Source organism: Salvelinus sp. IW2-2015, linkage group LG4q.1:29 (genome assembly GCF_002910315.2).
Source record: "Salvelinus sp. IW2-2015 linkage group LG4q.1:29, ASM291031v2, whole genome shotgun sequence".
NCBI classification, from domain to species: Eukaryota; Metazoa; Chordata; class Actinopteri; order Salmoniformes; family Salmonidae; genus Salvelinus; species Salvelinus sp. IW2-2015.
This window is the reverse complement of record NC_036842.1, coordinates 50701761-50712904: the sequence shown is the minus strand read 5'-3', so window position 1 is coordinate 50712904 and position 11144 is coordinate 50701761. Positions and strand designations below refer to the sequence as shown.

General features: G+C 41.8%; 1 protein-coding gene across 1 annotated transcript in view; it reads right to left on the bottom strand.

The window, feature by feature from the left end:
• Positions 1-9283, bottom strand: part of LOC111962093 (aggrecan core protein-like) — a 33963-nt gene extending 24680 nt beyond the window's left edge. Inside the window, 1 exon segment of the mRNA XM_023984918.2 lies at positions 9219-9283. The gene's annotated coding sequence lies outside the window, so the exon portion shown is untranslated.
• Positions 9284-11144: the final 1861 nt, after the last annotated feature.

The following is an 11144-nucleotide window of genomic DNA, read 5'->3' as shown; positions in this document are numbered from 1 at the left end:
TGTGTGTGTGTGTGTGTGTGTGTGTGTGTGTGTGTGTGTGTGTGTGTGTGTGTGTGTGCATGTGCGTGTGCACGTCTGTGTGTGAATAAAAGCTGCCTTGATGGTGGATAAAAGCATGGTTACATGGTTATTCCACATGGGCAGGGATGTTACTGGTCACTTCAGCTGGGATGCCTGGTGGCCTAATGGGTCACTGGGTGTGATCCTGCTCTTCTATGTCCAGGGGGTAAATAAGGTAGAGGACAACCTTCCCCAAAATGTGAGGGATGAGAGTGGACACTATAAGATGTATTAACTCCTGAGTCTGTTATGCCATTTAGCTCTGCTAAAGGATTGTACCCAGACTTTCTCATCTCCTTCAGCACACGACACAATACAATCATCTTGATCTGCTTGGGTGACAGAAAGGGCTAGTCAAAGGCTGTAGATATCAGATAGGCATTTAGAGGTCATGGAACGACTGTGTGTTAAAGCTTACAGTAGGCAGAGATGGCGTCAAGACCAGAACTCTCAAGGCCCAGATCCATACCTGCATTAGAGTACGGTAAAAACCTAAAGTGTTACCAATGGTTGCGAAGTGTTACCAATAGTTGCCAAATGTTACCAATGGTTTCCTACTCTTGAATAGCTCTTTGAGAGAGTGAGCCACTGTAACCCAGGTTTATTTCTTCTCTGATTTCCACCACAGCTTTACTGTACCTTCATTGTGTTACATTTTGAGGGGCCCATGCAGTCCAGCAACCCTTTGATAGATTACAAACTAGACTCATTCCAACATCCAGACACAGATGGACTCTACCCTACAAGGAGATTACATCATATCTGTTCTTCTTCATCTCAGTCCTGGGTTGAGTTCATTAGGCACCAAACGAAAGAATGCGGACTGAAATATGGAGGGACTACCGGGACTTGTCCAATCATCAATCATTTTAATATTTCTTTGCAATGTTTAAAAAAATATTACCTGCCCTAATGAACACTACCCTGAGGTAAATGAAAGACTACAGAGGGAGGCCAGAGGAATTCAGAGGCCAGTAAAGTCAGTCTCCCAAGTTCAAAGTTCAAAAGTCATTCCACCCAAGTGTATCACAAGTAGGTTTGACTCTGCTCACACGCAGTCATGTACACACAAACATAAATCCACACTGGGGTCACACGCCTAAACAAGTTCACTCACTCACTCTCTCACACTCTATCACACACACACACAGACACACACAAAGAGAGGCTTGGGTCACACGCCTAGACAAGTTCACACACGTGTGTGAGAGCAGACCTGCATTCTCTAAGTTTCACAATCTCAGGAAATACAGCTCCAAAATTTGCTGTCAGAGATCTAACTGGGTGGATCAGCTCAGTTATATTTGTGAGGAAACACTAAATGGCACATGCACATGAAATTGCATATCATCAGAACTGTAGAACTTCCAGCTAAATCATAAAATTAGCTATATTCTTCATAACTCCTCTTAGGGCTGGATTCAATCTGTATTGCATAAGTATGGCAGGTAACTCCATTTTAATTCAATCACTTTTTGATAGCATCCCTTTTCATTTAAACAAAACATTCCATACAGTACATGTTTGCCCATTGAAGAAGTATTCAGAAAGGGAGTTTTTGGAACTGAACGCCAAAACATTTAGGAGATAGAGGTGCTCAAAGTTGAACAATTTTGCACACCCCACCATACCATGAGACATCCATGTCTTCCTTACTGGAAAAGATAAACGGTTGAGTTTGATATCGTTAAAAAGCATACAGAGTTGTCAAACTATTTCATAATTTCTTTTAAAAAATTGTTTTAATGTAAATGATTTTGTCATATTCGCTTAGATCCTACTTTACATCATCTGAGGTTGTGTTGTTCCTGCCATCGGTTGAGACGCAACATTCTCTTGAATGCAGGGTTGGTGTCCTTTCATTGATAGAAATATAATTCATAGAATGGACCTATCCCTTCAGACCACTGCAATTTAGCTGGTACTCCAATTAAAATTTTAATTGAACTTACATTTTAAGTTCTAATTACTACCACAAACATTGCCGCCGGTCCACCCACCGTTGAATGTCAACTCAAATTGTTGTTTTTATTCTATGATCTATGTTTCTATGATTTCAAAAGCTTTCTGGTGGAGGATTGACAGTATAATTTAAAACAACTGATATTACCATTCAAGTTAACATTCTCTAATGTGTGGACCTCCAACCATCTTTGTGGTACCATTCGAAAGTTGATGTTTTAATTGTATTCCCATTTTAGTACATTTATCAGCCAAAACATGACACCCCACTCTGTATTCAAGAGCCTATTGTGTCTCAACTGATGGTGGGAAAAACACAAAAACCTCAGATGATGTAAAATAGGGTCTAAGCTACAAAATATGTGAATACACGTGTTTTAGATAATTGACATTAAAGGAAAAAAGGACATTTCAACAGCAACAAAAAAATCTAGAAATTCTAAAACAGTTTGTCAACCCTGTTGGTAAGCATATAAATTAGATCAATCTCAACCATTTGACTTTTCCAGTGATGAAGACATATGGTGAAGACAGTGATGAAGACATATGGTGCGGTATGCAAAATAGTTTAATAATTATAAATCCTCTTGGCGCACGGATCCCTTTAGCGGGATCATTTTTGTAAACAGCCGCTGAATTGCGGAGCCCCAAATTCCCCCCAAAATACTAAAAATATTGTACATTTTTTGTTTGTTGTTAATCCACCTATCGTGTCAGATTTTGAAAATGTGCTTTACAGCGAAAGCAATCCAAGCGTTTGTGAGTTTATCAATCACTAGACAAAACAGTAAGAACAGCTAGCCGCAAATTAGCTTGGTCACGAAAGTCAGAAAAGCAATACAATTAATCGCTTACCTTTGATGATCTTTGGATGTTTGCACTCAGTTACACAATAAATTTTATTTTTGTTCGATAAAGCTTATTTTTATAACCAAAAACCTCCATTTGGTTTGCGCGTTATGTTCAGAAAACCACAGGCTCATGCCGGTCCTGAAGGGCAGACGAAAATTCCAAAAAGTATCCATAATGTTCGTAGAAACATGTCAAACGTTTTTTATAATCAATCCTCAGGTTGTTTTTAACATACATAATCGATAATATTTCAACCGGACGGTAAACTATTCAATACTACGCATGAACTAATCAAAGGACACGCAGCGTTTTGATAAATCTCACTCATTTTTCAAAATAAAAGCTTGAAACTATGTCTAAAGCCTGGTCACAGCCTGAGGAAGCCATTGGAAAAGGAATCTGGTTGATACCCCTTTAAATGGAGGATGGGCAGGCAATGGAACAGGGATTTTTCCAAATAAAAGGCACTTCCGGGTTGGATTTCCTCAGGTTTTCGCCTGCAAAATCAGTTCTGTTATACTCACAGGCAATATTTTGACAGTTTTGGAAACTTTAGAGTGTGTTCTATCCTAATCTGTCAATTATATGCATATTCTAGCATCTGAGCCTGAGAAATAGTCAGTTTACCTTGGGAACGTTATTTTTCCAAACATAAAAATAGTGCCCCCTAGCTTAAAGAGGTTCTTTGAGCACCTTCATCTCTTGAATGTTTTGGCATTCAGGTCTAAAAAGTCACTGTCTGAGCACTTCTACAATGGAAAAATATGCATGAAAGGTTTCGTTCAAGTCAAAAGGGGTGCTGTCAAAAAAAAATGGAATTCAAATTAATTTACCCTCGTGGAAGATCTGCGTTATAGCTCGATGGACAGTTAAAGGCAATGTTCCCACGTTCGCGGAAACTGCATTTGTTGGCTCAATCGGAAATTACCTTTACATTTTAACGTGGATCTTTCGTGATATTACTTTGAATCCAGCCCTTAGTTAGGACAGCGACTTTTTCTGGAACTCTCAAAATCTTCAATCTATCTAGGACCTTCTTTGAAAATCTAGAAGGAGAAGGGCTTTGTCTGCCTGATATAAAGAGGGACTTTATGAAGTGTTCGAATAATTCAATGATTTGATCCCAGCATTCCAACTGAGCTGGATGTAGTTCTAAACTTTGATTTGAATGCATGTACCACACAACTAGTAGCTAAGGCAACGTTGACCATAACGCTAATTTCACAAAAGGGAGGCCTTTCAAGAATGAATTTGATGAAAATCCCTCCCTGAAGAACTAGCTGCTCCCTAACACAGTTGCCATATATAAATATTCAGCATGGCCAACCAAAACCTTATCCCTGGGTTTACTGTAGCATACTACTCTATCTCTCTACAGGTAGCCAATAAATCCACATGCTCTTTCAAGGCATCAATTAAAACCTTGCCATCCTCCAACCTTCACAATCTACACTCCCATTGTGAGCCAGCCAAGTCTGGAGCGGCCGCCGTATAGGTCTTCTACCCCTTCTACAGTATGTCCATTCAGCCAGTGTGGTATGTTCCGTTCCCCATTGAGGTGGAGGCCAATAAGGCCCTGGTCTGTTCCTGCCGTGGTGGAGCCCTGTGAATTTGGATGAATGCAGGACCCTGGGAGGGTGTTGGAAGCCAAGATAAACACAGGGCTGTGGGGGCTGTATTCCTAAGGAGGCCCTTAAACCCGCCTGGTTCTCTGGAGACCACGGGCACCATAACAGAGTGGACATTGACAACAGAGGCCCTCAGAGGGGTAAGGGAGCAGGGGGCTGGGAAACATGCCCATTGCCCATCATAGACCTGTATATAAAATATTGTTGAAACAATTGATTTTCAGGACAAACTCTTAAAATGAATGATCAAGGAAAACAAAACATGTATGTGAATATTCTAAGTTATTATATTTCATAACTTTTTCAAAATTCAAAATGGGGAAAATACAACATTTCCCAGAATGCATTAGTTTAACCCTGAAGTTTACCCTGAGGTCTTCAAAAATAAGCCAAACAAATGAATATAAAGATCTATGAATATATTTGACTATTCTAAGCACTAAGGTTAAAAGAGTATATGAACATTGTTTCCAGAGAAAAGTGATATATTCTTTGGTATCTGGAAGAGTGACCTGTCAGAATCAATAAAAATCTCATGTTCTATGACTGGGTGGAATTTTCTTTAAATTGCACTAAATTAAATGCTACTTCCTGCCACTCAAACTCAAATTCAATTAGAATTTCAACTCATGAGTTGGACACACACACCCAATGTGTCCAAACAAATTGGGCATCATTCTATGTATAACAGCATGCAAAATCAAGGAGCTAGATAGGAAGACCAGAGAGTAATAAAACAGTCTTGGTTAACTGAGGAGCATAAGGTGCATGTGTACAGTACATAGGTGTGCATGTACTGTATACACACAGATGGACACATAGATATATACGTGCATTTGCAAATACACACATGCACTCGTGCATGAGCAAACACACGCATGCACATGCACTCGTGCATGAGCAAACACACGCATGCACATGCGTGTCATACACACGCCCACAGTAAACATTATATAGTAGCATATATTTTCTGACTTCATGGTTAGGAACAATAGATCATTCATGTCGTGTCTTAAAAAAGCATTACTTTTACGAATGTGTCGGGGATAAAGAGACTGTCCATAGCTGTCCTGATCATTTCCCTTTCTGTAGAAATTCTCATAACCAAACTACTGTATGTATTGATTAAAACTGTTCAAACTACGGCACAGTGTATTCCTAAACTGTTATCAAATCAATCAAATGTTATATGTCCACAGAGCTGAATACAAAAGTTGTAGACCTTACAGTGCAAAGCTTACTTACAAGTCCTTAACCAGCAATGCAGTTTTAAGAAAAATAAGTGGTAAGTAAAAAATAGATAAGTAAAAAATCTAAAATAAAGTAACAAATAATTAAAGAGCAGCAGTAAAATAACAGTAGTGAGGCTAGATACAGGGGGTACCGGTACAGTCAATGTGCGGGAGCACCGGTTAGTCGAGGTAATTGAGGTAATATGTACATGTAGGTAGAGTTACTATGCATAGATAATAAACAGAGAGTAGCAGCAACGTAAAAGAGGGGGGAAATGCAAATAGTCTAGGTAGCCATTTGATTAGCTGTTCCGGAGTCTTATGGCTTGGGGGTAGAAGCTGTTAAGAAGCCTTTTGGACCTTGACTTGGTGCGCCGGTACCGCTTGCCATGCAGTAGCAGAGAGAACAGTCTATGACTAGGGTGGCTGGAGTCTTTTTTTTACGGCCTTCCTCTGACACCGCCTGGTATAGAGGTCCTGGATGGCAGGAAGTTTGGCCCCAGTGATGTACTGGGCCGTACGCACTACCCTCTGTAGTGCCTTGCGGTCAGAGGCCGGGCATGCTCTCGATGCTCTCAGGATGCTCTCGATGGTGCAGCTGTAGAACTTTTTGAGGATCTGAGTACCCATGCCAAATCTTTTCAGTCTCCTGAGGGGGAATAGGCTTTGTTGTGCCTTCTTTATGACTGTCTTGGTATGTTTGGACCATGATAGTTTGTTGGTGATGTGGACACCAAGGAACTTGAAGCTCTTAACCTACTCCACTACAGACCCGTCGATGAGAATGGGGGCGTGCTCGGTCCTCCTTTTCCTGTAGTCCACAATCATCTCCTTTGTCTTGATCACGTTGAGGGAGAGGTTGTTATCCTCGCACCACACGGCCTGGTCTCTGACCTCCTCCCTATAGGCTGTCTCGTCAATGATCAGGCCTACCACTGTTGTGTCATCGGCAAATTGATGATGGTGTTGGAGTCGTGCCTGGCCATGCAGTCATGAGTGAACAGGGAGTACAGGAGGGGACTGAGCACGCACCCCTGAGGGGCCCCCGTGTTGAGCATCAGCATGGCGGATGTGTTGTTCCCTACCCTTACCACCTGGGGGCGACCCATCAGGAAGTCCAGGATCCAATTGCAGAGGGAGGTGTTTAGTCCCAGGGTCCTTAGCTTAGTGATGAGCTTTGAGGGCACTATGGTGTTGAACTGTAGTCAAACTCAAGCTGTAGTCAATGAATAGCATTCTCACATAGGTGTTCCTTTTGTCCAGGTGGGAAAGGGCAGTGTGGAGTGCAATAGAGATTGCATCATCTGTGGATCTGTTGGGGCGGTATGCAAATTGGAGTGGGTCTAGGGTTTCTGGGATGATGGTGTTGATGTGAGCCATGACCAGCCTTTCAAAGCACTTCATGGCTACAGACGTGAGTGCTACTATGGCACAGTGCATTCTAAATCTGTTCAAACTACGGCACAGTGCATTCTAAATCTGTTCAAACTACGGCACAGTGCATTCTAAATATGTTCAAACTACGGCACAGTGCAATTCTAAATCTGTTCAAACTACGGCACAGTGCATTCTAAATCTGTTCAAACATACGGCACAGTGCATTCTAAATCTGTTCAAAACTACGGCAAGGCATCTAAAACTGTTCAAACTACGGACAGTGCATTCTAAATCTGTTCAAAACTACGGCAAAAGTGCATTCTAAATCTGTTCAAACTACGGCACAGTGCATTCTAAATCTGTTCAAACTACGGACAGTGCATTCTAAATCTGTTCAAACTACGGCACAGTGCATTCTTAAATCTGTTTCAAACTACGCACAGTGGCATTCTAAATCTGTTCAAAACTACGGCACAGTGCATTCTAAATCTGTTCAAACTACGGCACAGTGCATTCTAAATCTTCAAACTACGCACAGTGCATTCTAAATCTGTTTTCAAACTACGGCACAGTGCATTCTAAATCTTTCAAACTCGGCACAGATGCACTCTAAATTCTGTTCAAACTACGGACAGTGCATTCTAAATCTGTTCAAACTACGGCACAGTGCATTCTAAATCTGTTCAAACTACGGCACAGTGCATTCTAAAATCTGTTTCAAACTACGGCACAGTGCATTCTAAATCTGTTCAAACTACAGCACAGTGTATTCTAAAACTGTTCAAACTACGGCACAGTGCATTCTAAGACTTCCAACAGCTGAATACTGTAGGCAGCCCTAGCTGATACATGCAATACATGCTGAAAACTGCAACTAACAATTCAGTTCAACCTATACATTTTCAATAAAATCAAAAAATATTAAAATCAGACAGACATCTTTGGGACACATCCTCTCAAAGAAAGATCCAAATCCTTCGTTGAATGTATAGTATTACTCGAACAAATCAAAATTTGGCTGCCTTCTGCCTCTGTCAGAAATGACATAGGACTGTGTTGGGTAGGAAAGGGTGTTCAGCCGTAACAGTTACCCTCTAACCCAGGGGTGTGCAATTCCAGTCCACGTGGGCCTGTTTGGTGTCAGAGTTTTGCCCCAGCCCCAGCTAACACACCTGACTCCAATAATCACCTAATCATGATCTTCAGTTTAGAATGCAATTTGATTAATCAGCTGTGTTTGCTAGGGATGGAGAAAGAGTGTGACACCAATCAGGCCCCCGAGGACTGGAATAGCCCACCCCTGCTCTAACCCCAACTGGTATAGTAGCCAGGAAACACACTGGCCAGTGGCATCATGCTCATGCTCACTGCCCCTGAACAAGGCAGTTAACACACTGTTCCTAGGACATTGAAAATAAGAATTTGTTCTTAACTGACTTGCCTAGTTAAATGAAGGTAAAATAAATAAAATTAAAAAATTGTCATGCCATGCCCGCAACATGTGCCCCCTCAGTTTTATCCATGTATACACTGAAAAAATACAGAAGATATTGTTTCGTTTGCACAAAATTCACTGACACTGACTATGTGAGTGACAGCAGGGACAGTCAAGTCAGCACAACAAAGCACACTAAGCAAAAGGAAAAAACAACATAGAATGTAAAAGTTTGAGTGACAAGAATCTCAGAATTTCACTGCAGTTCCATGTTATGAAATAGATTGAGCTGCAGGAAAACTTCTGAATTCTGATAAGCTATGTACAAGTTTTTATTACACAGCTCATCAGCTTAAAAAAACGATTTACTCTCTAAAAGCTTTAAAACATGAAAACAAAATGCCTTTATCTATATTTTCTAGGTGTTACTGAGGCCAAGGTACATTTTATTCGGTCCAGCACTCTCATCCCCTCTTACTAGCAGCACTGGAAGCTGCCCAGTACCGATGTACCAAAACTTTACCTTGCCACTGTCCTCCAAGCCAAGGATAAACGTCAAGTTATCAAGAGGCCAAATTGTGCCTCTTGAACAGGATATGTTTTAACGCAGTATTCTTGTCCCTGAATGGATTGGTACTGTATAATGCACTCCTGTAGTAAGTAGTAACGTACCGTTGATGCGTCGTGACTCTAACCTGTGAGCCAAATCCTTCTGTGTTCTGACTGTGTGCTGCTCCCAGATGTGCTGGGAGTAGAAAGAAGCTTTTATTCAACGGAAGTACCAAGTTAGCAGTAGAAGAGAGAGATGTGCAGAAGAGAGAGAAGGGGGGAGAGTGGAGGGGAGAGAGGAGAATGGAGAGAAGGGGAAGAGAGAGAGAGAGAGAGACGGAGAGGAGAGCGAGACGAGAAGTGGAAGAGACGGGGGAGGGGAGAGAGAGAGAGGAGAGGAGAAGAGAGGGGGGGGAGAAGGAGAGGGAGAGAGAGAGAGAGGAGAGAGAGAGAGAAAGAGGGGGGGAGGAGGGAGAGGGAAGAGAGAGAGAGAGAGGAGAGGGGGGAGAGAGGAGAGAGAGAGAGAGAGAGAGAGAGGAGAGAGGAGAGAGAGAAGAGAGAGAGAGAGAGAGAGAAGAGAGAGAGAGAGAGAGAAGAGAGAGAGAGAGAGAGAGGGGGAGAGGAGAAGAGAGAGAGAGAGGGAGGGGGAAGGAGAGAGAGAGGAGAAGAGGAGAGAGAAGAGAGAGAGAGAGAGAGAGAGAGAGAGAGAGAGAGAGAGAGAGAGAGAGAGAGTGAGACAAAGAGAGAGCTGTAGTAGAGAGGTAGTGTCGAATCGTCTTGCCAATAGTGTGAGGTCATGCAAACAGTCTGAGGATCTGAAAACCAAAGCAGTATCACGGAACCACACTACTCTACAGTACTAGTGAATGGTTGCTATTTGATAGGTTCTGTTCACAATAAAGGTGAAATTGGCATGAGGCTGATAAAACTAAATCCATAATATTTTTCTACCTCCTGTTCAGAGGATTAGAAGTATTGCTAAAATATTTTTTTGGGGGGAAAAGCATAACTCAGAATGAACATGGATATAGTGTTTTGGTGTGTTGGACTGTGCTTGTAATAATATTAAAATATGATCATATAATTTTTTATTATACAGTATCAGTAAACCTGGGACACATTTCCAGTTAATTCTTTACAATAAGAGTGCATCCCTTTGGAGAGTATAACAATTCAAACATTCACATTCAGGTTTATGGACTTTCACTACATGAGAGAAAAGACCAAAGGCTAAGTAGATGCAGAATGATCCACAATCTTTCGTAATAGGAGCTGACTGTTTGTACTGAGGCCAAACAACTATCTAAGCTAGTTTGGAAGCAGCATTTTGGAAGTGTTTGGGGGCGAGTGAGGGTTTGGGGTCTTCTCAACACTGCCTGTTAAACACACACAGGCACAGAGAGAGGCTTGGGAAAATGGATGTTGGATATGTGCCTTTCTCTGATGTAGTCCAGACATGTCGACTGGAGCCATGGCATCCAGCACTCATCCAAAAGTCAGCAACAATAGTCTATATCATCGCTTTATAGAACTGTAAAAAAGTGTTTTGGTGCTTGAGGTACTGTTAAAAAAGGCCAGTGCAGACCACGATTCACCAGCCAAAAAAACGAATCACTGCTTCCACGTGTAATTACCTTGCTGCTGCCTGCCTACTGGGCGTGGCTAATCTGATAAAGAGAGGGAAATGGACACATGGGCGCAGAGCTAGCAACAAAGAAGTGTTCGCTGTGGTACTGTGAGCGTGTAAAGTAATGTACGTAGCCCTATTTGAGAGTTGATAGTGAAGTCTGTTTGCAGGGATGTTAATCATTTGTTAGCGTGACCTGCTAAATGTTTGTAGCCCACTGCTAATGGTAATGCTATGGCTACATGGGGGCTGTTCAGTCTGAAGCCATTGTCTCACATTTCAGTCCTTATTGTGCAGATTGTGGATCCTTTACTGGTATAATTGTATACTACAGTGGCAGTGCCTTTCCCACCAATTGTATGCTACAGGCCCATTGCATTATCCTAGCCTTACAGCATACTTGACGTGGCTAACGCTAGCTT